The sequence below is a fragment of the Somniosus microcephalus genome, chromosome 17, assembly GCF_052327205.1.
Source record: "Somniosus microcephalus isolate GS21.2 chromosome 17, FLI_Smic_1.0, whole genome shotgun sequence".
NCBI lineage: Eukaryota > Metazoa > Chordata > Chondrichthyes > Squaliformes > Somniosidae > Somniosus > Somniosus microcephalus.
In genome coordinates, this window is record NC_141003.1 from 10551148 (window position 1) to 10577819 (window position 26672).

Genomic DNA, 26672 nt, shown 5'->3' on the forward strand with positions numbered 1-26672 from the left:
TAGTCCAGCATATAATGCCCAGTGCATCTAGTCCAGGATATATATCCCACTGCGTCTAGTCTAGGAAATAAAACTCAGGTCGTCCAGTCGAGCATATAAGGCCTAGTGCGTCTAGTCCAGGATATAAAGCCCAGTGCGTCGAGTCCAGTATATAAAGCCCAGGACATCTAGCCCAGGATATAATGTCCAGTACAACTAGTGCACGATATAAAGCCCAGTGCATCTAGTCCAGGATATAAAGCTCAGTGCATCTAGTCAACGATATAAAGCCCAGTGCAGCGAGTCCAGGATATAAAGCCCAGTGCGTCCAGTCGAGCATATAAGGCCCAGTGCGTCTAGTCCAGGATATAAACCCAGTGCGTCGTGTCCAGTATATAAAGCCCAGTGCGTCTAGTCCAGGATATAATGCCCAGTGCCTCTAGTCTAGTATATAAAACCCAGTGCGTCTAGTCCAGGATATAAAGCCCAGCGCGTCTATTCCAGGATATAATGCGCAGTGTGTCTAGTCAAGGGTATAAAGCCCAGTGCATCTAGTCAAGTATATAATGCCCAGTGCGTCTAGTCCAGGATATAAAGCCCAGTGCGTCTAGTCCAGGATATAAAGCCCAGGATATAAAGCCCAGTGCGTCTAGTCCAGGATATAATGCCCAGTGGATCTAGTCCAGGATATAAAGCCCAGTGCTTCGAGTCCAGGATATAAAGCCCAGAGCGTCTAGTCCAGGATATAAAGCCCAGTTTCTCCAGTCCAGGATACAAAGCCCAGTGCATCTAGTCCAGGATATAAATCCCAGTGTGTCTCGTCCAGGATATAAAAGCCCATTGTGTCTAGTCCAGGATATAAAGCCCAGTGTGTCTAGTCCAGGATATAAAGCCCTAACGTGTCTAGTCTAGGATATAAAGCCGAGAGCGTCTAGTCCAGGATATAAAGCCCAGTGCATCTAGTCCAGGATATAAAGCCCAGTGCATCTAGTCCAGGATATAAAGCCCAGTGCATCTGGTCCAGGATATAAAGCCCAGTATGTCTAATCCAGGATATAAAGCCCAGAGCGTCTAGTCCAGGATATAAAGCTCAGTTTCTCTCGTCCAGGATATAAAGCCAAGAGTGTCTAGTCTAGGATATAAAGCCAAGTGCGTCTAGTCCAGGATATAAAGCCCAGTGCATCTAATCCAGGATATAAAGCCCAGTGCATCTAGTCCAGGATATAAAGCCCAGTGTTTCTAATGCAGGATATAAAGCCCAGAGTGTCTAGTCCAGGATATAAAGCCCAGTTTCTCTAGTCCAGGATATAAAGCCCAGAGCGTCTAGTCTAGGATATAAAGCCCAGTGCGTCTAGTCCAGGATATAAATTCCAGTGCCTCTAGTCCAGGTTATAAAACCCAGTGCACCTAGTTCAGGATCCCACTGCGTCAAATCCAGGTCATAAGACCCAGTGTGTCTAGTCCAGGATATAAAGCCCAGTGCATCTAGTCCAGGATATAAAGCCCAGTGCGTGTGGTCCACGATATAAAGCCCAGTGCATCTTGTCCAGGATATAAAGCCAAGTGTGTCTAGTCCAGGATATAAAGCCCAGTGCGTCTAGTCCAGGATATAAAGCCCAGTGCATCTAGTCCAGGATATAAAGCCCAGTATACCAATCTAGGATATGAAGCCTAGTGTGTCTAGTCCAGGATATAAAGCCCAGTATGTCTAGTCCAGGATATAAAGACCAGTGTGTCTAATCCAGGATATAAAGCCCAGTGCGTCTAGTCCAGGATATAAAGCCCAGTGCATTTAGTCCAGGATATAAAGCCCAGTGCGTCTAGTCCAGGATAGAAAGCCCAGAGCGTCTAGTCCAGGATATAAAGCCCAGTGCTTCTAGTCCAGGATACAAAACTCTGGGCGTCTAGTCCAGTATATACTGCCCAGTGCATCTAATCCAGGATAGATCTCCCACTGGGTCAAGTCTAGGAAATAAAACCCAGTGCGTCCAGTCGAGCATATAAGGCCCAGTGCGTCTAGTCCAGGATATAAACCCAGTGCTTCAAGTCCAGTATATAAAGCCCAGTGCGTCTAGTCCAGGATATAATGCCCAGTGCCTCTAGCCCAGTATATAAAACCCAGTGCGTCTAGTCCAGGATATAAAGCCCAGTGCGTCTATTCCAGGATATAATGCACAGTGTGTCTACTCAAGGACATAAAGCCCAGTGCATCTAGTCAAGTATATAATGCCCAGTGCGTCTAGTCCAGGATATAAAGCCCAGTGCATCTAGTCCAGGATATAAAGCCCAGTGCATCTAGTCCAGGATATAAAGCCCAGTGCGTCTAGTCCAGGATATAATGCCCAGTGGATCTAGTCCAGGATATAAAGCCCAGTGCTTCTCGTCCAGGATATAAAGCCCAGAGCGTCTAGTCCAGGATATAAAGCCCATTGCATCTAGTCCAGGATATAAAGCCCAGAGATTCTAGTCCAGGATATAAAGCCCAGAGCATCTAGTCCAGGATATAAAGCCCAGTGCATCTAGTCCAGGATATAAAGCCCAGTGTGTCTAATCCAGAATAAAAAGCCCAGTGCGTCTAGTCCAGGATATAAAGCCCAGCGCGTCTATTCCAGGATATAATGCACAGTGTGTCTAGTCAAGGATATAAAGCCCAGTGCATCTAGTCAAGTATATAATGCCCAGTGCGTCTAGTCCAGGATATAAAGCCCAGTGCGTCTAGTCCAGGATATAAAGCCCAGGATATAAAGCCCCGTGCGCCTAGTCCAGGATATAATGCCCAGTGGATCTAGTCCAGGATATAAAGCCCAGTGCATCTAGTCCAGGATATAAAGCTCAGTGCATCTAGTCAACGATATAAAGCCCAGTGCAGCGAGTCCAGGATATAAAACCCAGTGCGTCCAGTCGAGCATATAAGGCCCAGTGCATCTAGTCCAGGATATAAACCCAGTGCGTCGAGTCCAGTATATAAAGCCCAGTGCGTCTAGTCCAGGATATAATGCCCAGTGCCTCTAGTCTAGTATATAAAACCCAGTGCGTCTAGTCCATGATATAAAGCCCAGCGCGTCTATTCCAGGATATAATGCACAGTGTGTCTAGTCAAGGATATAAAGCCCAGTGCATCTAGTCAAGTATATAATGCCCAGTGCGTCTAGTCCAGGATATAAAGCCCAGTGCGTCTAGTCCAGGATATAAAGCCCAGGATATAAAGCCCAGTGCGTCTAGTCCAGGATATAATGCCCAGTGGATCTAGTCCAGGATATAAAGCCCAGTGCTTCTAGTCCAGGATATAAAGCCCAGAGCGTCTAGTCCAGGATATAAAGCCCAGTTTCTCCAGTCCAGGATACAAAGCCCAGTGCATCTAGTCCAGGATATAAATCCCAGTGTGTCTCGTCCAGGATATAAAGCCCAGTGTGTCTAGTCCAGGATATAAAGCCCAGAGATTCTAGTCCAGGATATAAAGCCTAGAGCATCTAGTCCAGGATATAAAGCCCAGTGCATCTAGTCCAGGATATAAAGCCCAGTGTGTCTAATCCAGAATAAAAAGCCCATTGCGTCTAGTCCAGGATATAAAGCCCAGTGCGTCTAGTCCAGGATATAAAGCCCAGTGCGTCTAGTACAGGATATAAAGCCCAGTGCGTCTAGTCCACGATAGAAAGCCCAGTGCATCTAGTCCAGGATAGAAAGCCCAGTGCGTCTAGTCCAGGATATAAAGCCCAGTGCTTCTAGTCCAGGATACAAAACCCTGGGCGTCTAGTCCAGCATATAATGCCCAGTGCATCTAGTCCAGGATATATATCCCACTGCGTCTAGTCTAGGAAATACAACTCAGGTCATCCAGTCGAGCATATAAGGCGTAGTGCGTCTAGTCCAGGCGAAAAAGCCCAGTGCGTCGAGTCCAGTATATAAAGCCCAGGACATCTAGCCCAGGATATAATGTCCAGTACAACTAGTGCACGATATAAAGCCCAGTGCATCTAGTCCAGGATATAAAGCTCAGTGCATCTAGTCAACGATATAAAGCCCAGTGCATCTAGTCCAGGATATAAAGCCCAGTGCAGTGAGTCCAGGATATAAAGCCCAGTGTGTCTAGTCCAGGATATAAAGCCCAGTGCATCTAGTCCAGGATATAAAGCCCAGCGCGTCTATTCCAGGATATAATGCACAGTGTGTCTAGTCAAGGATATAAAGCCCAGAGCATCTAGTCAAGTATATAATGCCCAGTGCGTCTAGTCCAGGATATAAAGCCCAGTGCGTCCAGTCCAGGATATAAAGCCCAGGATATAAAGCCCCGTGCGTCTAGTCCAGGATATAATGCCCAGTGGATCTAGTCCAGGATATAAAGCCCAGTGCTTATAGTCCAGGATATAAAGCCCAGAGCGTCTAGTCCAGGATATAAAGCCCAGTGCATCTAGTCCAGGATATAAAGCCCAGAGATTCTAGTCCAGGATATAAAGCCTAGAGCATCTAGTCCAGGATATAAAGCCCAGTGCATCTCGTCCAGGATATAAAGCCCAGTGTGTCTAATCCAGGATAAAAAGCCCATTGCGTCCAGTCCAGGATATAAAGCCCAGTGCATCTAGTCCAGGATATAAAGCCCAGTGCGTCTAGTACAGGATATAAAGCCCAGTGCGTCTAGTCCACGATAGAAAGCCCAGTGCATCTAGTCCAGGATAGAAAGCCCAGAGCGTCTAGTCCAGGATATAAAGCCCAGTGCTTCTAGTCCAGGATACAAAACCCTGGGCGTCTAGTCCAGCATATAATGCCCAGTGCATCTAGTCCAGGATATATATCCCACTGCGTCTAGTCTAGGAAATAAAACTCAGGTCATCCAATCGAGCATATAAGGCCTAGTGCGTCTAGTCCAGGATATAAAGCCCAGTGCCTCGAGTCCAGTATATAAAGCCCAGGACATCTGGCTCAGGATATAATGTCCAGTACAACTAATGTACGATATAAAGCCCAGTGCCTCTAGTCCAGGATATAAAGCTCAGTGCATCTCGTCAACGATATAAAGCCCAGTGCATCTAGTCCAGCATATAAAGCCCAGTGCAGCGAGTCCAGGATATAAAGCCCAGTGTGTCTAGTCCAGGATATAATGCCCAGTGCTTCTAGTCCAGGATATAAAGCCCAGTGCGTCTAGTCCAGGATATAAAGCTCAGTGCATCTAGTCCAGGATATAAATCCCAGTGCATCTCGTTCAGAATATAAAGCCCAGTGTGTCTAGTCCAGGATATAAAGCCCAGTGTGTCTATTCCAGGGTATAAAGCCCAAGTGTGTCTAGTCTAGGATGTAAGCCGAGAGTGTCTAGTCCAGGATATAAATCCCAGTTTGTCTAGTCCAGGGTATAAAGCCCAGTGCGTCTAGTCTAGGATATAAAGCCGAGAGTGTCTAGTCCAGGATATAAAGCCAAATGCGTCTAGTCCAGGATATAAAGCCCAGTGCATCTAGTCCAGGATATAAAGCTCACTGCATCTATTCCAGGATACAAAGCCCAGTGCATCTAGTCCAGGATATAAATCCCAGTTCATCTCGTCCAGGATATAAATCCCAGTGCGTCTCGTCCAGGATATAAAGCCCAGTGTGTCTAGTCCAGGATATAAAGCCCAGTGCGTCTAGTCCAGGATATAAAGCCCAGTGTCTTTAGTCCAGGATATAAAGCCCAAACGTGTCTAGTCTAGGATATAAAGCCGAGAGCGTCTAGTCAAGTATATAAAGCCCAGTGCGTCTAGTGCAGGATATAAAGCCCAGTGCATCTGATCCACGATATAAAGCCCAGTGCATCTAGTCCAGGATATAAAGCCCAGTGTGTCTAAACCAGGATATAAAGCCCAGAGCGTCTAGTCCAGGATATAAAGCCCAGTTTCTCCAGTCCAGGACATAAAGCCCAGTGCATCTAGTCCAGGATATAAAGCTCAGTGCATCTATTCCAGGATACAAAGCCCAGTGCATCTAGTCCAGGATATAAAGCCCAGAGCGTCTAGTCCAGGATATAAAGCCCAGTTTCTCTAGTCCAGGATATAAAGCTCAGTGCGTCAAATCCAGGTCATAAGACACAGTGGCCTAGAAATTCAGTTGTTTGCGCCAGCTGGTAGCGCCTTAGGAGGAGGAGATGTTGGGCGCTAGGCGGCTAGCGGCCGGGCGCAGCGCGATCTGCCCCTCTCCCCAACTTCACTAAAGATTTAGCGGCGGCGCAAAGTCTTTACGCGCGCTCAGCTGCGCGCGCAGATCCTGACGTCATTTCATCGTGCAACGCCCTTTGTGCGCCCCAAACCGGAAGTTCAGTGGCGACGCCCTATTGTGCGCCTGGCGCCCCTAGCGAGTGGTAGAGGGGAACGGTTCTCAGTCGATGCGGGGTGCGGGGGGCGCAAATTAAAGGGCACTCCTCCTGCAGTAGAAAAGGCAGCCATTTTGCAGCACTCCTTCTTTTTGAGAGACGGATCTTTGCAGAGAGACAAAGGTAGAGAGCTTTCTGCTTTGGCTCAACACTCGGACAGGTACTTGTGGCTTCAGGCCACAGCTTTCCAATTGTCTTTACCTTCAATATCATATCATTGTTTGCAAACATATAATGGGGGCTGCAATGGGTGCAAACGCTGGCCTTCTCCATAGCCCTGGGCGTTGCACAGATGAAGCAGAAGTGGTCAGGCCTAGCTTTAGGGCTGCAGTGTGCAGGGCATGGCAGGCAAACAAATCCACCCTTCCCCTTTAAGAGCTGACCGGCGCCAGTGTGTCTGCCGTCAATCAGCAACTCGCCGCACCTGCGCTGCGCCCGCCCTCGGGGGCATCGCCCCGGACCGCCGACTTAGCGCCTAATGATAGTCGTGCATCACCTGTTTTAGCGCAGCAGCAACCTCTTGCGGCGATGCGACTGAATATCGGCGAAGGTGGCGCGAACTTGCGCCGGGCGCAAACTTTAGCGGCCGCCCGACTGTAGCGCCCCGAACGTGGCTATACTGAATTTCTAGGCCAGTGTGTCTAGTCCAGGATATAAAGCACAGTGCATCTAGTCCAGGATATAAAGCCCAGTGCCTCTGGTCCACGATATAAAGCCCAGTGCATCTTGTCCAGGATATAAAGCCAAGTGTGTCTAGTCCAGGATATAAAGCCCAGTGCGTCTAGTCTAGGATATAAAGCCCACTGCATCTAGTCCAGGATATAAAGCCCAGTATGTCTAGTCCAGGATATAAAGCCCAGTGTGTCCAATCCAGGATATAAAGCCCAGTGCGTCTAGTCCAGGATATAAAGCCCAGTGCGTTTAGTCCAGGATATAAAGCCCAGTGCGTCTAGTCCAGGATAGAAAGCCTAGAGCGTCTAGTCCAGGATATAAATCCCAGTGCTTCTAGTCCAGGATACAAAAACCTGGGCGTCTAATCCAGCATATAACGCCCAGTGCATCTAGTCCAGGATATATATCCCACTGCGTCAAATCTAGGAAAGAAAACCCAGTGCGTCCAGTCGAGCATATAAGGCCCAGTGCATCTAGTCCAGGATATAAACCCGCTGCAACGAGTCCAGTATATAAAGCCCAGTGCGTCTAGTCCAGATTATAATGCCCAGTGCCTCTAGTCCAGTATATAAAACCCAGTGCGTCTAGTCCAGGATATAAAGCCCAGTGCGTCTATTCCAGGATATAATGCACAGTGTGTCTAGTCCAGGATATAAAGCCCAAGTGTGTCTAGTCCAGGACATAAAGCCCAGAGCGTCTAGTCCAGGATACAAAGCCCAGTGAATCTAGACCAGGATGTAAAGCCCAGTGCTTCTAGTCCAGGATATAAAGCCCAGAGCATCTAGTCCAGGATATAAAGCCCAGTGCATCTAGTCCAGGATATAAAGCCCAGTGCATTTACTCCAGGATATAAAGCCCAGTGCCTCTAGTCCAGTATATAAAACCCAGTGCGTCTAGTCCAGGATATAAAGCCCAGTGCGTCTATTCCAGGATATAATGCACAGTGTGTCTAGTCCAGGATATAAAGCCCAAGTGTGTCTAGTCCAGGACATAAAGCCCAGAGCGCCTAGTCCAGGATACAAAGTGCAGTGAATCTAGTCCAGGATATAAAGCCCAGAGCGTCTAGTCCAGGATATAAAGCCCAGTGCGTCTAGTCGAGGATATAAAGCCCAGTGCATCTCGTCCAGGATATAAATCCCAGTGCGTCTCGTCCAGGATATAAAGCCCAGTGTGTCTAGTCCAGGATATAAAGCCCAGTGTGTTTAGATCAGGATATAAAGCCCAGTGCGTCTAGTCCAGGATATAAAGCCCAGTGCATCTAATCCAGGATATAAAGCCCAGTGCATCTAGTCCAGGATATAAAGCCCAGTGTGTCTAAACCAGGATATAAAGCCCAGAGCGTCTAGTCCAGGATATAATGCCCAGTTTCTCCAGTCCAGGATATAAAACCCAGTGCATCTAGTCCAGGATATAAAGCTCAGTGCATCTATTCCAGGATACAAAGCCCAGTGCATCTAGTCCAGGATATAAATCCCAGTGCGTCTGGTCCAGGATATAAAGCCCAGTGTGTCTAGTCCAGGATATAAAGCCCAGTGTGTCTAGTCCAGGATATAAAGCACTAACGTTTCCAATCTAGGATATAAAGTCGAGAGCGTCTATTCCAGGATATAAAGCCCAGTGCGTCTAGTCCAGGATATAAAGCCCAGTGCATCTAGTCCAGGATATAAATCCCAGTGCATCTAGTCCAGGATATAAAGCCCAGTGTGTCTAATCCAGGATATAAAGCCCAGAGCGGCTAGTCCAGGATATAAAGCCCAGTTTCTCTAGTCCAGGATATAAAGTCCAGAGCGTCTAGTCTAGGATATAACGCCCAGTGCGTCTAGTCCAGGATATAAATCCCAATGCCTCTAGTCCAGGATATAAAGCCAAGTGTGTCTAGTCCAGGATATAAAGCCCAGTGCGTCTAGTCCAGGATATAAAGCCCAGTGCATCTAGTCCAGGATATAAAGCCCAGTGTACCAATCTAGGATATGAAGCCTACTGTGTCTAGTCCAGGATATAAAGCCCAGTATGTCTAGTCAAGGATATAAAGCCCAGTGTGTCCAATCCAGGATATAAAGCCCAGTGCGTCTAGTCCAGGATATAAAGCCCAGTGCGTTTAGTCCAGGATATAAAGCCCAGTGCGTCGAGTCCAGGATAGAAAGCCTAGAGCGTCTAGTCCAGGATATAAATCCCAGTGCTTCTAGTCCAGGATACAAAAACCTGGGCGTCTAGTCCAGCATATAATGCCCAGTGCATCTAGTCCAGGATATAAATCCCAGTGCATCTAGTGTAGGATATAAAGCCCAGTGCGTCTTTTCCAGGATATAATGCCCAGAGCGTCTAGTTCAGGATATAAAGCCCAGTTTGTCTAGTCCAATATATAAAGCCCAGTGTGTGTACAGGATATAAAACCCAGTGCGTCTAGTCCAGGATATAAAGCCCAGTGCATCTAGCCCAGGATTTAAACCCCTTTGCACCCAATCCAGGATATTTAGTCCAGTGCGTCTAGTCCAGGATATAAAGCCCAGTAGGTCTAGTCCAGGATATAAAGCCCAGTGCCTTGATTCCAGGATATAATCCCAGTGCATCTAGTCCTGGATATAAAGCCCAGTGCCTCTAGTCTAGGATATAAAGCCCCGTGCGTCTAGTACAGGATATAAAGCCCAGAGCGTCTAGTCCAGGATATAAAGCCCAGTGCGTCTAGTTCTGGATATAACTCCCAGTGCAGCTAGTCCAGTATATAAAGCCCAGTGCATCTCATTCAGGATATAAAGCCCAGTGCGTCTAGTCCAGTATATAAAGCCCAGTGTTTCTAGTCCAAGATATAAAGCTCAGTGAACCTAGTCCAGGATATAAAGCCCAGTGCATCTAGTCCAGCATATAAAGCCCAGTGGATCTAGTCCAGGTTATAGAGCCCAGTGCATCTAGTCCAGGATATATATCTCACTGCGTCAATCTAGGAAATAAAACCCAGTGCATCCAGTCGAGCATATAAGGCCCAGTGCGTCTAGTCCAGGATATAAACCCAGTGTGTCGAGTCCAGTATATAAACCCAGTGCGTCTAGTCCAGGGTATAATGCCCAGTGCCTCTAGTCCAGTATATAAAACCTAGTGCGTCTAGTCCAGGATATAAAGCCCAGTGCGTCTATTCCAGGATATAATGCACAGTGTGTCTAGTCCAGGATATAAAGCCCAAGTGTGTCTAGTCCAGGCCAAAAAGCCCAGAGCGTCTAGTCCAGGATACAAAGTGCAGTGAATCTAGTCCAGGATATAAAGCCCAGAGCGTCTAGTCCAGGATATAAAGCCCAGTGCATCTAGTTTAAGATATAAAGCCCAGTGCATCTAGTCCAGGATATAAAGCACAGTGCATCTAGTCCAGGATGTAAAGCCCAGTGCATCTGGTCCACGATATAAAGCCCAGTGCATCTTGTCCAGGATATAAAGCCAAGTGTGTCTAGTCCCGGATATAAAGCAGAGTGCATCTAGTTCAGGATATAAAGCCCAGTGCACCTAGTCCAGGATATAAATCCCAGTGCATCTAGTCCAGGATATAAAGCCCAGTGCGTCTAGTCCAGTATATAAAGACCAGAGTGTCTAGTCCAGGATATAAAACCCAATGCGTCTAGTCCAGGATATAAAGCCCAGTGCATCTAGTCCAGGATATAAAGCCCAGTGCATCTAGTTCAGGATATAAAGTCCAGTGCGGCTAGTCCACGATATAAAGCCCAGTGCGTCTAATCCAGGTCATAAGACCCAGTGCGTCTAGTCCAGGATATAAAGCCCAGTGCATCTGGTCCAGCATATAAAGCCCAGTGCATCTAGTCCAGGAAATAAAGCCCAGTGCATCTAGTCCAGGGTATAATGTCCAGTGCATTTAGTCCAGGATATAAAGCCCAGTGCCTCTAGTCTAGGGTATAATGTCCAGTGCATCTAGTCCACGATATAAAGCCCAGTGCATCAATCCTGGATATGAAGCCTAGTGTGGCTAGTCCAGGATATAAAGCCCAGTATGTCTAGTCCGATAAACAATCCAGTGCATCAATCCAGGATATAAATCCCAGTGCATCTAGTGTAGGATATAAAGCCCAGTGCGTCTTTTTCAGGATACAATGCCCAGTGCATCTAGTTCAGGATATAAAGCCCAGTTTGTCTAGTCCAGTATATAAAGCCCAGTGTGTGTACAGGATATAAAACCCAGTGCGTCTAATCCAGGTTATAAAGCCCAGTGCATCTAGCCCAGGATTTAAAGCCCTTTGCACCCAATCCAGGATATTTAGTCCAGTGCATCTAGTCCAGGATATAAAGCCCAGTGCCTCGATTCCAGGATATAAAGCCCAGTGCGTCTAGTTCTGGATATAACTCCCAGTGTGTCTAGTCCAGTATATAAAGCCCAGTGCGTTTAGTCCAGTATATAAAGCCCAGTGCATCTCGTCCAGGATATAAATCCAAGTGCTTCTAGTCCAGTATTTAAAGCCCAGTGTTTCTAGTACAGGATATAAAGTTCAGTGCATCTAGTCCAGGATAAAAAGCCCAGTGCATCTAGTCCAGGATATAAAGCCCAGTGTGTCTAGTCCAGGATATAAAGCCCAGTACATCTAGTTCAGGATATAAAGCCCAGTGCATCTAGTCAAGTATATAATGCCCAGTGCGTCTAGTCCAGGATATAAAGCCCAGTGCGTCTAGTCCAGTATATAAAGCCCTTTGTGTCTAATCCAGGATATAAATCCCAGTGCTTCTAGTCCAGGATATAAAGCCCAGTGCATCTAGTCCAGGATATAAAGCCCAGAGCGTCTAGTCCAGGATATAAAGCCCAGTGCATCTAGTCCAGGATATAAAACCCAGTGCTTCTAGTCCAGGATATAAAGCCCAGTGTGTCTAATCCAGGATATAAAGCCCGGTGAGTCACGTCCAGGATATAAAGCCCAGTGCGTCTAGTTCTGGATATAACTCCCAGTGTGTCTAGTCCAGTATATAAAGACCAGTGCATCTAGTCCAGGATATATATCCCACTGCATCAAGTCTAGGAAATAAAACCCAGTGCATCCAGTCGAGCATATAAGGCCCAGTGCGTCTAGTCCAGGATATAAACCCAGTGTGTCGAGTCCAGTATATAAAGCCAGTGCGTCTAGTCCAGGGTATAATGCCCAGTGCCTCTAGTCCAGTGTATAAAACCTAGTGCGTCTAGTCCAGGATATAAAACCCAGTGCGTCTATTCCAGGATATAATGCACAGTGTGTCTAGTCCAGGATATAAAGCCCAAGTGTGTCTAGTCCAGGCCAAAAAGCCCAGAGCGTCTAGTCCAGGATACAAAGTGCAGTGAATCTAGTCCAGGATATAAAGCCCAGAGCGTCTAGTCCAGGATATAAAGCCCAGTGCATCTAGTTTAGGATATAAAGCCCAGTGCATCTAGTCCAGGATATAAAGCACAGTGCAGCTAGTCCAGGATGTAAAGCCCAGTGCATCTGGTCCACGATATAAAGCCCAGTGCATCTTGTCCAGGATATAAAGCCAAGTGTGTCTAGTCCCAGATATAAAGCACAGTGCATCTAGTTCAGGATATAAAGCCCAGTGCACCTAGTCCAGGATATAAATCCCAGTGCATCTAGTCCAGGATATAAAGCCCAGTGCGTCTAGTCCAGTATATAAAGACCAGAGTGTCTAGTCCAGGATATAAAACCCAATGCGTCTAGTCCAGGATATAAAGCCCAGTGCATCTAGTCCAGGAGATAAAGCCCAGTGCATCTAATCCAGGTCATAAGACCCAGTGCGTCTAGTCCAGGATATAAAGCCCAGTGCATCTGGTCCAGCATATAAAGCCCAGTGCATTTAGTCCAGGATATAAAGCCCAGTGCGTCTAGTCTAGCGTATAATGTCCAGTGCATCTAGTCCACGATATAAAGCCCAGTGCACCAATCCTGGATATGAAGCCTAGTGTGGCTAGTCCAGGATATAAAGCCCAGTATGTCTAGTCCGATAAACAATCCAGTGCATCAATCCAGGATATAAATCCCAGTGCATCTAGTGTAGGATATAAAGCCCAGTGCGTCTTTTCCAGGATACAATGCCCAGTGCATCTAGTTCAGGATATAAAGCCCAGTTTGTCTAGTCCAGTATATAAAGCCCAGTGTGTGTACAGGATATAAAACCCAGTGCGTCTAATCCAGGTTATAAAGCCCAGTGCATCTAGCCCAGGATCTAAAGCCCTTTGCACCCAATCCAGGATATTTAGTCCAGTGCATCTAGTCCAGGATATAAAGCCCAGTGCCTCGATTCCAGGATATAAAGCCCAGTGCGTCTAGTTCTGGATATAACTCCCAGTGTGTCTAGTCCAGTATATAAAGCCCAGTGCGTTTAGTCCAGTATATAAAGCCCAGTGCATCTCGTCCAGGATATAAATCCCAGTGCGTCTAGTCCAGTATTTAAAGCCCAGTGTTTCTAGTACAGGATATAAAGTTCAGTGCATCTAGTCCAGGATAAAAAGCCCAGTGCATCTAGTCCAGGATATAAAGCCCAGTGTGTCTAGTCCAGGATATAAAGCCCAGTACATCTAGTTCAGGATATAAAGCCCAGTGCAGCTAGTCAAGTATATAATGCCCAGTGCGTCTAGTCCAGGATATAAAGCCCAGTGCGTCTAGTCCAGTATATAAAGCCCTTTGTGTCTAATCCAGGATATAAAGCCCAGTGCGTCTATTCCAGGATATAATGCACAGTGTGTCTATTCCAGGATATAAAGCCCAAGTGTGTCTAGTCCAGGACATAAAGCCCAGAGCGTCTAGTCCAGGATATAAAGCCCAATGCGTCTAGTCGAGGATATAAAGCCCAGTGCATCTAGTCCAGGATATAAAGCACAGTGCATCTAGTCCAGGATATAAAGCCCAGAGCCTCTGGTCCAGGATATAATGCCCAGTGCATCTAGTCCAGGATATAAAAGCCAGTGCGTCTAGTCCAGGATATAATGCCCAGTGCATCTAGTCCAGTATATAAAGCCCAGTGCGTTTAGTCCAGGATATAAAGCCCAGTGCATCTAGACCAGGATATGAAGCCCAGTGCATCAAGTCCAGGATATAAAGCCCAAAGCGTCTAATCCAGAATATAAAGCCCAAAGCGTCTAGTCCAGGATATAAAGCCCAATGCGTCTAGTCCAGGATATAAAACCCAGTGCATCTAATCCAGGATATAATGCCCAGTGTTTCTAGTCCAGGATATAAAGCCCAGTGAGTCGAGTCCAGGATATAAAGCCCAGTGCATCTAGTCCAGGATATAATGCCCAGTGCCTCTAGTCCAGGATATAAAACCCAGTGCGTCTAGTCCAGGATATAACGCCCAGTGCATTTAGTCCAAGACATAAAGCCCAGTGCGTCATGTCCAGGACATAAAACCCATTGCGTCTAGTCCAGGATATAAAGCCAAGTGCGTCTAGTCCATTATATATAGTCCAGAGTGCCTACTCGAGGATATAAAACCCAGAGCGTCTAGTCCAGGATATAAAGCCCAGTGCATCTAGTCCAGGGTATAAAGCCCAGTGCGTCTAGTCCAGGATATAAAGCCCAGTGCATCTAGTCCAGGATATAAAGCCCAGTGCATCTAGTCCAGGATATAATGCCCAGTGTGTCTAATCCATGATATAAAGCCCAGAGCATCTAGTCCAGGATATAAAGCCCAGTGCGTCTAGTCCAGGATATAAAGCCCAGATCTTCTGGTCCAGGATATAATGCCCAGTGCGTCTAGTCCAGGATATAAATGCCAGTGCGTCTAGTCCAGGATATAATGCCCAGTGCATCTAGTTCAGATATAAAGCCCAGTGCATCTAGTTCAGGATATAAATTCCAGTGCGTCTAGTCCAGGATATAAAGCCCAGTGCGTCTTGTCCAGGATATAAAGCCCAGTGCGTCTAGTCCAGGATATAAAGCCCAGTTCCTCTAGACCAGGATATGAAGCCCAGTGCATCTAGTACATGATATAAAGTCCAAAGCGTCTAATCCAGGATATTAAGCCCAAAGCGTCTAGCCCAGGATATAAAGCCCAGTGCGTCTAGTCCAGGATATAATGTCCAGTGCATCTAGTTCAGGATATATATCCCAGTGTGTCTAGGCCAGGATATAAAACCCAGTGCGTCTAGTCCAGGATATAAGGCCCAGTGCGTCTAGTCCAGGATATAAAGCCCAGTGAGTCGAGTCCAGGATATAAAGCCCAGTGCGTCTATTCCAGGATATAATGCCCAGTGCCTCTAGTCCAGGATATAAAACCCAGTGCGTCTAGTCCAGGATATAAAGCCCAGTGCATCTAGTCCAGGATATAATGCCCAGTGCCTCTAGTCCAGGATATAAAGCCCAGTGCATCTAGTCCAGGATATAAAGCCCAGTGCATCTAGTCCATTATATATAGCCCAGTGTGTCTTGTCGAGGATATAAAGCCCAGAGTGTCTAGTCCAGGATATAAAACCCAGTGCGTCTAGTCCAGGATATAAAGCCCAATGCATCTAATCTAGGTTATAAACCCCAGTGCTTCTAGTCCAGGATATAAAGCCCAGTGTGTCTAGTCCAGGATATAAAGCCCAGTGTATCTAGTCCAGGATATAAAGCCCAGTGCATCTAGTCCAGGATATAAAGCCCAGTGCATCTAGTCTGACTCCTTGAAAGCACAGTACTGAACAATATCCAAAGTACCTGGGACAGGATTGTTTGATTGCATTGCCCATCTTCTATAACTCACATTACAAGATTTTACTCTGGAGTGTAGGAGTGATGCTGACCTCTGTCTAGCCAGCCTTCTGCTGCTTTATAACGAAGAAGCTGCATAAAGGGGAAATTGGTGTCGGCAGGTTGGCCCATGTTTGACTATCTGTCCTGTTGCTGGTCTTGGAAGGAGGGACTGGGAAACTTGGCAGTGCAAAAAAACAATATAACCTGTGTTAATCGAGTCCTGAGCCAGTAGTGGGATCCACCTGGAGTGGATGTCTTCAATAGCACTGTAACCACACAGTTAAATTCACTAATGAGTTTTATCTCTGAGCCCATGTTCCCCCTTGCACTCAGAGCCTCACAGTTAGCTACTTGTTGCTAATCAGGTGGCAGTCATCCACTTCTACAATAATTGTAGAATGACTGTGCCGTTGCTATGGAAACGTACTGATAATTAGCTCATCACATCACATCAGGCAGGCCTGTAGTCAGCTGCATTGATTAATGGTGGCAATCAGCCTCAAATCTCTGTTGCTAACGTCAACTCAATCTATAACTGGCTCCGCCAGCGAAGGAGACACTTTCCCCAGTTTGAGGGAGGAAATGCTGCAGAATTTTCACTGGACTTGTGGTCGGCCTCCTGGCAACCACTTGCTCAGCTTGCTTGTCTACAAATGACTGCTCCAGACTGTTTGCCTTTTCTTATTGTTTCCCCTCCCCCTGCATGGTCCAGCGAACTCCCTCCCAGACTCTGAGCCTCGGCCCCTGCCTGCCCCTTGTTAGATACGGTCTGCTGCTTCACCACAGTTAGTTGTTTTTTTAAATCTGTTTCTTCTCTCCGGCTCTAAATATTTGCTTTCAATCTTCTAATTAAACCTTGTCCTCCCAGGCGCTGTACCAGCTCTCTCAAGCTTCCTCCTTTCTGAATGAATTAGCTGTTTATTTTAATCGCATTCGCTCCCCCCCCCCCGAACTTTTGCCTTTTGTTAAACTGCTCAGTCAGCCGTGCTTCCTGCTGTATTTTTGCTGGGGGTAGACACCTGTTTCTCCAGCTCCCGTTAAGCGCTCGCACCAGCCCCGCATGTGCTAGTTTGTATCATCACCGTGCCTTTCCACTGAGTTTAACTGCAAACAATTCCCATGTCAGCCATGGCTCAGTTGGTAGCACTCTTGCCTCTTGAGTCAGAAGGCTGTGGGTTCAGGTCCCACTCCAGGGACTTGAGCACATAAAGCTAGGCTGGCACTCCAGCGCAGTGCTGAGGGAGTGCTGCACTGGCGGAGGGGCTGTCATTCGGATGAGACGCTAAACCGAGGCCCCACCTGCTTTCTCAGGTGGATGGATGTAAAAGATCCCATGGCACTATTTTGAAGAAGAGCAGGGGAGTTATCCCTGGTGTCCTGGCCAATATTTTTCCCTCAATCAACACAACAAAAACAGATTATCTGGTCATTATCACATTGCTGTTTGTGGGAGTTTGCTGTGCGCAAATTGGCTGCCGTGTTTCCTACATTACAACAGTGACTCCACTTCATTGTCTGTAAAGCGCTTTAAGATATCCGGTGGTCATGAAAGGCGCTATATAAATGCAAGTCTTTCTTGTTTTCCATCACCCGGCCGTGTTATAAATCTATTCACGCACAACTGAAAGCTGCAGCATCAAACTTGTGCTACTGAATATGCAAAATAAAGTATTATTTCATATTGAGTTCCTCAAAAAAGGCACAGAAGGAGGCCATTCGGCCCATCGAGTCCGTGCCGGCTCTCTGTAGAGCAATCCAGTCAGTCCCATTCCCCCGCTCTATCCCCGTAGCCCTGCAAGTTTATTTCCCTCAAGTGCCTATCCAGTCTCCCCTTGAAAACATTGAGTGTCTCCGCTTCCACCACTTCCGTCGGCAGCGAGTTCCAGGTCCTCACCCCTCGCTGCGTAAAAAGGTTTTTCTTCACATCTCCCCTGTATCTCTAGCCCAAAACCTTAAATCTGTATCCCCTAGTCCTTATACCATGAACTAGTGGGAACAGCCTTTCCCCGCCTAGCCTATCCAAACCCATCATAATCTTGTACACCTCTATCAAATCACCCCTCAACCTCCTTTGCTCTAATGAAAACAAATCCAGCTTCTCCAACCTGTCCTTGTAGCTAAGATCCCCCATCCCCGGAACCATTCTGGTAAATCTCTGCACCCTCTCAAGGGCCGTCACATCCTTCCTCAAGTGTGATGGCCAGAACTGGACACAATACTCCTGTGAAGATGTTGTCAATTTCATGATCCATTAGGATGATTACATTTAAATCTTTTCTAAGGTTTCAAGCTCTTTCAGTGTCACTTTAATATTTTCCACAGTCACCAGGTAATCTCTCTGCAGCTGCAGAACAGGACAATCGCCGGATCATTGTAATAATCTAAATAACGGAGATGTGCCTGGGACACTTTGTATTTAGGTGGTGGGAGCATCCGACTGACTCTGGATCAGTTGTTCATTAAACATGGCGATGGAGAAATGCTGCCCGACTGTCTTATTTGTTGTTCTCAGTCCACCCCCTGTGCTGCTGCTCACGGGTAGTCAGGATTGTGGAGTGCACTTTCTGATATCTATCACAGTTCTGCTGCAGCCGAAATGTGACAGTGTGGCGGAGCCACCAGGGGGACTCTGATCTAATGTACATAAATATCTTTAACAAATTATTAGCTACAGAATGAATCTGTATCTTTGTTCATATCATTGCATGTACATAGCGCGGTCCCTTTAAGAATGAGACCAAACGTGATGACGTCATCACGTTGATCACGCGATCCTCCAGCGGCGGGAAAACGTGATGACGTCATGACGTCAGGCTGGGGAGCTGCCCTAGCCAGTCCTCGTGGAGCCAGCAAAGAGTACAGACCTGTAATGTAGTTCTCCTGTGTTTCTGTTTTAAACTCTGTTGATTAGTATTAAACATCGTTTGTTTGATAGACTGACTCAACCTCAGTCCTTTAGTTAGGAATCTAGCCATTCCTACAGTGGTGACCCTGAATTTTCGTGAACAATTTTCGTGGAAGAAGCGAAGCGCGACGAAACATGGAAACGAACTCCGTGGCTTTGAAGCTCCCACAGTTTTGGGAACAACAGGCGGCCTCCTGGTTCGTCCAAGCAGAAGCACAATTCGATCTCCGAAACATCGTTGCGGATCAGACCCGTTACCTTTACGTGGTCTCCGCACTCGACAGCTCCACGGCCTCACGGATCATCAGCCTGCTCAAAAACCCCCCGGTTGACAGCAAGTATAATACTCTTAAAGCGCGGTTAATACAGGTCTTCGGGCTCATGAAGGCGGAGCGTGCCCGCCGGCTACTCGCTTTGCCCGGGCTTGGCGATTCCAAGCCATCTGAGCTAATGAGCCAATGCTCACGCTCCTTGGTCAACTACCCGAGCAGGTTCAGGCTGCCCTCGCCAGATCAGAAGCCACAGATTGCGCAGCACTTGCTGCAGAAGCAGATACGATTTATGCAGTCATGCAGCAAGACTGCGCCGCCACGAGGCACCCCTCCCCCGCGAACGCCGCCCCGACACCTCCATCCCCCGGCTTGTGTTTTTACCACGCCCGTTTCGGCGCGAAAGCCAGAGGCTGCCGCCCTCCCTGCAGTTTCGCGCCTAAAAAAAACCCGACTTCAACACCAGCAGCAACTCCAGAAAAGGAGGACCGAGTCTGAGGGACGTTCCGCGGCCACGATGGCGATTGGAAATTCCGGGAAGCTCCTCTACATTACAGATTCCCTCTCAGGCTGGCGCTTTTTATGCGACACCGGGGCGCAGTGTAGCATCCTTCCTGCCTCAGCACTCGATATTCAGTCTGGGATGCACGGCCTCTCCCTCGTGGCAGCTAATGGTGGGCCCATTCGTTCCTTTGGCAAACGACGGGTCCAGGTGTGCTTCGGCGGACAACGGTTTCAGTGGGAATTTATTACAGCCAAGGTTTCGCAAGCCATCCTCAGCGCGGATTTCTTATGTGCCAACAGCTTCTTGGTGGATGTAAGAAATCGTCGATTGGTCAACGCGGCCACCTTCCACTCCATCCCTTGCTTCCGCAGTTCTGCAATGTCGCACACTGTCTCCTGCGCGTTGTCCTCGCCGGATGAGTTCACTCGCCTATTAGGTGAAATCCCGGAGCTGACCAAGCCCACTTTCTCCTCCTCGGTCACTAAGCATAGTGTCGAACACCACATTACTACGACTGGCTCTCCAGTTTATGCGCAAGCTCGGCGCCTGGAACCCGGCAAGCTCGCAGCTGCGAAGGCAGAGTTTACCACGATGGGACAGCTGGGGATTATTCGCCGGGCGAATAGTCCCTGGTCCTCACCTCTCCACATCATCCCGAAGCCCGGCGGTGGATGGCGGCCATGCAGGGACTACCGACGCCTTAATGACGCCATTACTCCCGATCGGTACCCGATCCCGCATATACAGGATTTCTCCGCCCATTTGGCGGGAAACTCAATCTTCCCCAAGGTCGACCTCGTCCGTGGCTACCACCAAGTTCCCGTACACCCGCAGGATGTCCATAAAACGGCTGTTATCACTCCCTTTGGACTGTTCGAGTTTCTACGGATGCCATTTGGGCTCAAGAACATCGCACAGGCTTTTCAACGACTAATGGACTCGGTCCTGCGGGATCTTCCCTTTTTATTTGTCTACCTTGACGACATCCTGATAGCCAGCTCTACCAAAGAGGAACACGTCTGCCATCTCCGCACCCTCTTTCGCCGCCTCAGCCAACATGGCCTCATAATCAACCCGGCCAAGTGTCAGTTTGGCCTACAACAGATTGACTTCTTGGGCCACCGCATTACTTCGGAGGGTGCAATTCCGTTGCAGTCAAAGGTCGAAGCAATTACAGCATTCCCAAGGCCGCAGTCCACCAAGGCTCTTCAAGAATTCCTGGGCATGGTGAATTTCTACCACCGCTTTGTGCCCAAGGCAGCACGACTCATGCAGCCCCTATACGAGGCCCTCAAAGGCAAGGCCGGAAAGGATACAATAGCCTGGACGGTCGAAATGAACAACGCTTTCGACAACACAAAAACCGCTCTAGCCAATGCAACTATTTTGGCGCACCCTCTGCCAGGTGCCACCATCGCCCTTACCACCGCCCGCTTCCGACTATGCCATAGGCGCTGTGCAGGAACAGTGGGTCAACGGGACGTGGCAACCACTGGCATTTTTCAGCCGCCAACTCCGGCGCAACGAACGCAAATACAGCAATTTCGACTGGGAGTTGCTGGCGCTGTTCCTGGCTATCCGCCATTTCCGTTTTTTGTTAGAAGGACATCCCTTCACTGCGTTTGTAGATCACAAACCACTGACCTTCGCCATGGCCAAGACCGCCGAACCGTGGTCGGCTTGACAGCAGCGACAGCTAACTTTCATTTCAGAATTCACGGCAGCACGGTGGCATAGTGGTTAGCACTGTTGCCTCACAGCGCCAGAGACCCGGGTTCGAATCTGGCCTCGGGTGACTGTGTGGAGTTTGCACATTCTCCCTGTGTTTGCGTGGGTTTCCTCCGGGTGCTCCGGTTTCCTCCCACAGTCCAAAGATGTGCGGGTTAGGTTGATTGGCTATGATAAAAAATTGACCCTTAGTGTTAGGGGGATTAAATACGTGAGGTTACGGGGATAGGGTGGGATATGTGTTGGTGTAGGGGTTACAGGGATCGGGTGGGATATGTGTCGGTGCAGGCTCGATGGGCCGAAATGGCCTCTATCTGCACTGTGGGGTTTCTGTGATTCTGATTCTGATGTCCAACACGTAGCTGGCAAGGACAACTTGGTAGCTGATTGCCTTTCTCGCGCGACCGTACGGGCGGTCCAGCTGGGCATCGATTATGCCCTCATGGCTACCAATCAGGCATCCGACCCTGAAACACAGGCGTATCGCACCGACACCTCTAGCCTCCAACCGACCGATCTGCAATTCCACGCTGCAGGCACCTTGTTACTCTGCGATGTCTCCATGGGAGATCCCCGCCCGATCGTTCCAGTCGCCTGGCGCCGCAAAGTTTTCGACGCCATACATGGGCTTTCGCATCCTGGCGTAAAGGCATCTCAAAAATTAATGTCGGCTAAGTTCGTCTGGAGAGGAATGCGTAAGGATATCCGCGACTGGGCTAACACCTGCGTCGTCTATCAAACGTCTAAGGTGCAACGTCACGTTAAGGCCCCATTGGCCACGTTCGCAGTACCAGAACGTCGAGTGGACCTCGTCGGGCCGCTTCCATCGTCGCAGGGGTTCACACACATCCTCACCATGGTCGATCGTACTACTAGATGGCCAGAGGCAGTTCCTCTGGTGTCTACTACGTCCGCTGATGTCGCCAGAGCATTCCTCTCCTTGTGGGTCGCACGTTTCGGCGTTCCGGCGGACATTTCTTCAGACTGCGGTCCACAGTTCTCTTCCGAGCTCTGGAACGCTGTGGCCCAGGGTCTCGGCACCAACTTCACCACACCATGGCCTATCACCCACAAGCAAATGGTTTGTGCGAACATTTCCACAGATCGTTAAAGGCATCGCTGAGGGCCAGCCTCCAAGGCGCCGGATGGGTGGATAAGCTTCCGTGGGTCATGTTGGGTCTCCGCACGGCACCCAAAGAGGACCTGCAATCGTCTGCCGTGGAGCTTGTGTACGGCCAGCCACTCCGCGTACCGGGAGACTTCCTGCCGCTTCCAACTGAGCCGTGGTCCGCAGCCAAACAACTCAGCAGCCACCGGGAAACAGCCAGGGCTTTTGCGCCTATCCCAAATTCGCATCACGGCCTTCCATCTTCACACGTACCAGCGGAGCTAAAGAATGCTGAATTTGTATTCATTCGTCATGATGCCCATAGGGATCTGCTCAAGGCCCCTTACACAAGCCCTTTTCGCATACTGGAGACAGGCGACAAGAGTTTCTCTGTAGACATCGGTGGTAAACCCGACCACATATCCATTGACCGTCTCAAACCGGCACACCTGGACATCGACCGGCCGATAGAAACTGCACAGCCACCACGACGTGGTCGACCTCCCGCTGCATCCACGCCAGACCGAAGGCTTCCATCCACCAACCCGCCCGCTGTTCAACAACGTCCACTCCAAGAATACAGGAGTCGCTCTGACAGGCTTGTCAGACCTCCTAGTCGATTGACTTTTACTGTTAAAGACAATTCTGGGGGGGCGCATGTGGCGGAGCCACCAGGGGGACTCTGATCTAATGTACATAAATATCTTTACCAAATTATTAGCTACAGAATGAATCTGTATCTTTGTTCATATCATTGCATGTACATCGCGCGGTCCCTTTAAGAATGAGACCAAACGCGATGACGTCACCACGTTGATCACGTGATCCTCCAGCGGCGGGAAAACGTGATGACATCATGACGTCAGGCTGGGGAGCCGCCCTAGCCAGTCCTCGTGGAGCCAGCAAAGAGTACAGACCTGTAATGTAGTTCTCCTGTGTTTCCGTTTTAAACTCTGTTGATTAGTATTAAACATCGTTTGTTTGCTAGACTGACTCGACCTCAGTCCTTTAGTTAGGAACCTAGCCATTCCTACAACAGGACATTTCTCATCACTAACGCAGTAAAGTTACTAAGGTGATATATCACATAGAGTACAACAGAGAGTAAAAATATTCAAACTCGCTGACGCTGAAAGCTACAGGCATCATTTTACAAACTTGTTAAGATGCAAGTGTCTTTGTTCTCTCCCCAAATCTTTTGGTCCCAGTTATTTACACAGATATATTATTAAAAATCTATTGTGCGTGTGCACTGCCTGCCATCACAATTTTTGGTCATACATTTATGTCAACATATAATATCGAAACTGTCTGTGGGGGAGAAGTTCCGCGGGCTTCTTCCTATCTCCCACCGTAACTTTGGTTGGACGATCAGCTGAAACTTTTTTAAATTCGTTCCTGGATGTGGACGTCGCTCGCAAGGCCAGCATTTATTGCCCATCCCTAATTGCCCTCCCTTGACCCTATTCTCCCAAACTGCTGACCACCCATCTTCCTTTTCTGGCTCCCATGTTGGCTGATATTGTTAACGGTTCTCTCTCCTCAGGTACTGTCCCCCCTCCCTCAAATCTGCCGTCATTAACCCCTCCTCAAAAAGCCAAGCCTCGATCCCTCCGTCCTTGCAAACTGCCACCCCATCTCCAACCTCCCTTTCCTCTCCAAAGTCCTTAAACATGTTGTCGCCTCCCAAATCCGTGCCCATCTTTCCCGCAATTCCATGTTTGAATCCCTCCAATCAGGTTTCTGCCCCTGCCACAGTACCGAAACAGCTCCCATCAAAGTCACAAATGACATCCTTTGTGACTGTGACAAAGGTAAACTATCCCTCCTCATCCTTCTTGGCTCGTCTGCAGCCTTTGGCATGGCTGACCACTCCATCCTTCTCCAACGCCTCTCCACCATCGTCCAGCTGGGTGGGACTGCACTCGCCTGGTTCCATTCTTATCTATCTAATCTTAGTCAGAGAATCGCCTGCAACGGCTTCTCTTCCCACTCCCGCATCGTTACCTCTGGTGTCCCCAAGGATCTATCCTTGGCCCCCTCCTGTTTCACATCTACATGTTGCCCCTTGGCGACATCATCCGAAAACACAGCGTCAGTTTCCACACATACGCTGATGACACCCAGCTCTACCTCACCACCACCTCTCTCGACCCCTCCACGGTGTCTAAATTGTCAGACTGCTTGTCTGTCAGCCAGTTCTGGATGAGCAGAAATTTTCTCCAATTAAATATTGGGAAGACCAAAACCATTGTTTTCGGTCCCCGCCACGAACTCCGTTCCCTAACCACTGACTCCATCCCTCTCCCTAACATCTGTCTGAGGCTGAACCACACTGTTCGCAACCTTGGTGTCATATTTGACCCTGAAATGAACTTCCGACCACATATCCGCGGCATAACTAAGACCGCCTATTTCCACCTCCATAACATCACCCGTCTCCGCCCTTGCCTCAGCTCATCTGCTGCTGAAACCCTTATCCATGCCTTTGTTACTTCTAGACTTGACTATTCCAACGCTCTCCTGGCTGGCCTCCCACATTCTACCCTACGTAAACTTGAGGTCATCCAAAACTCGGCTGCCCGTGTCCTAACTCGCACGAAGTCCCGTTCGCCCATCACCCCTGTGCTCTCTGATCTACACTGGCTCCCGGTTAAGCAACACCTCGATTTCAAAATTCTCATCCTTGTTTTCAAATCCCTCCATTACCTTGCCCCTCCCTATCTCTATAATCTCCTCCAGCCCCACAATCCCCTGAGATATCTGCGCTCCTCTTATTCTGCCCACTTGAGCATCCCTGATTATAGTCGCTCAACCTTTGGTGGTCATGCCTTCTGTTACCTAGACCCTAAGTTCTGGAATTCCTTGGCTAAACCTCTCCGCCTCTACCTCTCTTTCCTCCTTTAAGACGCTCCTTAAAACCTACCCCTCTGACCAAGCTTTTGGTCACCTGCCCTAACTTCTCCTTATGTTGCTCGGTGTCAAATTTTTTGTCTTATAATACTCCTATGAAGTGCCTTGGGACATTTTACGACATTAAAGGCGCTATATAAGTGCAAGTTGTTTTTGTTGTTAGAAGGTGATGGTGCTCCGCCTTCTTGAACCGCTGCAGTCCGTGTGGTGAAGGTACTCCACATTGCTGTTAGGGAGGGAGTTCCAGGATTTTGACCCAGCGACGATGATGGTGGGGGATTCAGCAATAGTCATTTTTTTTTTATTCGTTCATGGGATGTGGGCGTCGCTGGCAAGGCCAGCATTTATTGCCCATCTCTAGTTACCCTTGAGAAGGTGGTGGTGAGCCACCTTCTTGAACCGCTGCAGTCCATGTGGTGAAGGTGCTCCCACAGTGCTGTTAGGGAGGGAGTTCCAAGATTTTGGCCCAGCGACGATGAACGAACGGCCGATATACTTCCAAGTCAGGATGGTGTGTGACTTGGAGGGGAACTTGGAGGTGGTGGTGTTCCCATGCGTCTACTGCCCTTGTCATTCTAGGTGGTAGGGGTCGCGGGTTTGGGAGGTGCTGCCGAAGAAGCCCTGGCGAGTTGCTGCACTGCATCTTGTAGATGGTACACACTGCAGCCACGGTACGCTGGTGGTGGAGGGAGTGAATGTTTAAGGGTGGATGGGGTGTCAATCAAGTGGGCTGCTTTGTCTTGGATGGTGTCGCTCTTCTTGACTGTTGGAGCTGCACTCATCCAGGCAAGTGGAGAGTATTCCATCACGCTCCTTACTTGTGCCTTGTAGATGGTGGAAAGGCTTTGGGGAGTCAGGAGGTGAGACACTCGTCGCAGAATACCCAGCCTCTGACCTGCTCTTGTTGCCACAGTATTTATGTGGCTGGTCCAGTTAAGTTTCTGGTCAATGGTGACCTCCAGGATGTTGATGGTGGGGGATTCGGCATTGGTAATGTCATTGAATGTCAAGGGGAGGTGGTTAGACTCTCACTTGTTGGAGATAGTCATTGCCTGGCACGAATGTTACCTGCCACTTATCAGCACCAGCCTGAATGTAGTCCAGTTCTTGTTACATGCAGGCATGGACTGCTTCATTATCTGAGGATTTGCGAATGACACTGAACACTGTACAGTCATCAGCAAACATCCCCACTTCTGACCTTATGATGGAGGGAAGGTCATTGATGAAGCAGTTTGGGCCTAGGACACTGCCCTGAGGAACTCCTGCAGCGATGTCCTGGGACTGTGATGATTGACCTCCAATCACTACAACCATCTTCCTTGGTGCTAGGTATGACTCCAGCCAGTGGAGAGTTTTCCCCCCGATTCCCATTGACTTCAGTTTTACTAGGGCTCCTTGATACCACACTCGGTCAAATGCTGCCTTGATGCCAAGGGCAGTCACTCTCACCTCACCTCTGGAATTCAGCTCCTTTGTCCATGTTTGGTGGAGGCCACTATGGATCATCCACTCGGCACTTCTGGCTGGAGATGGTTGCAAATGCTTCTGCTTTGTTTTTTGCACTCACGTGCT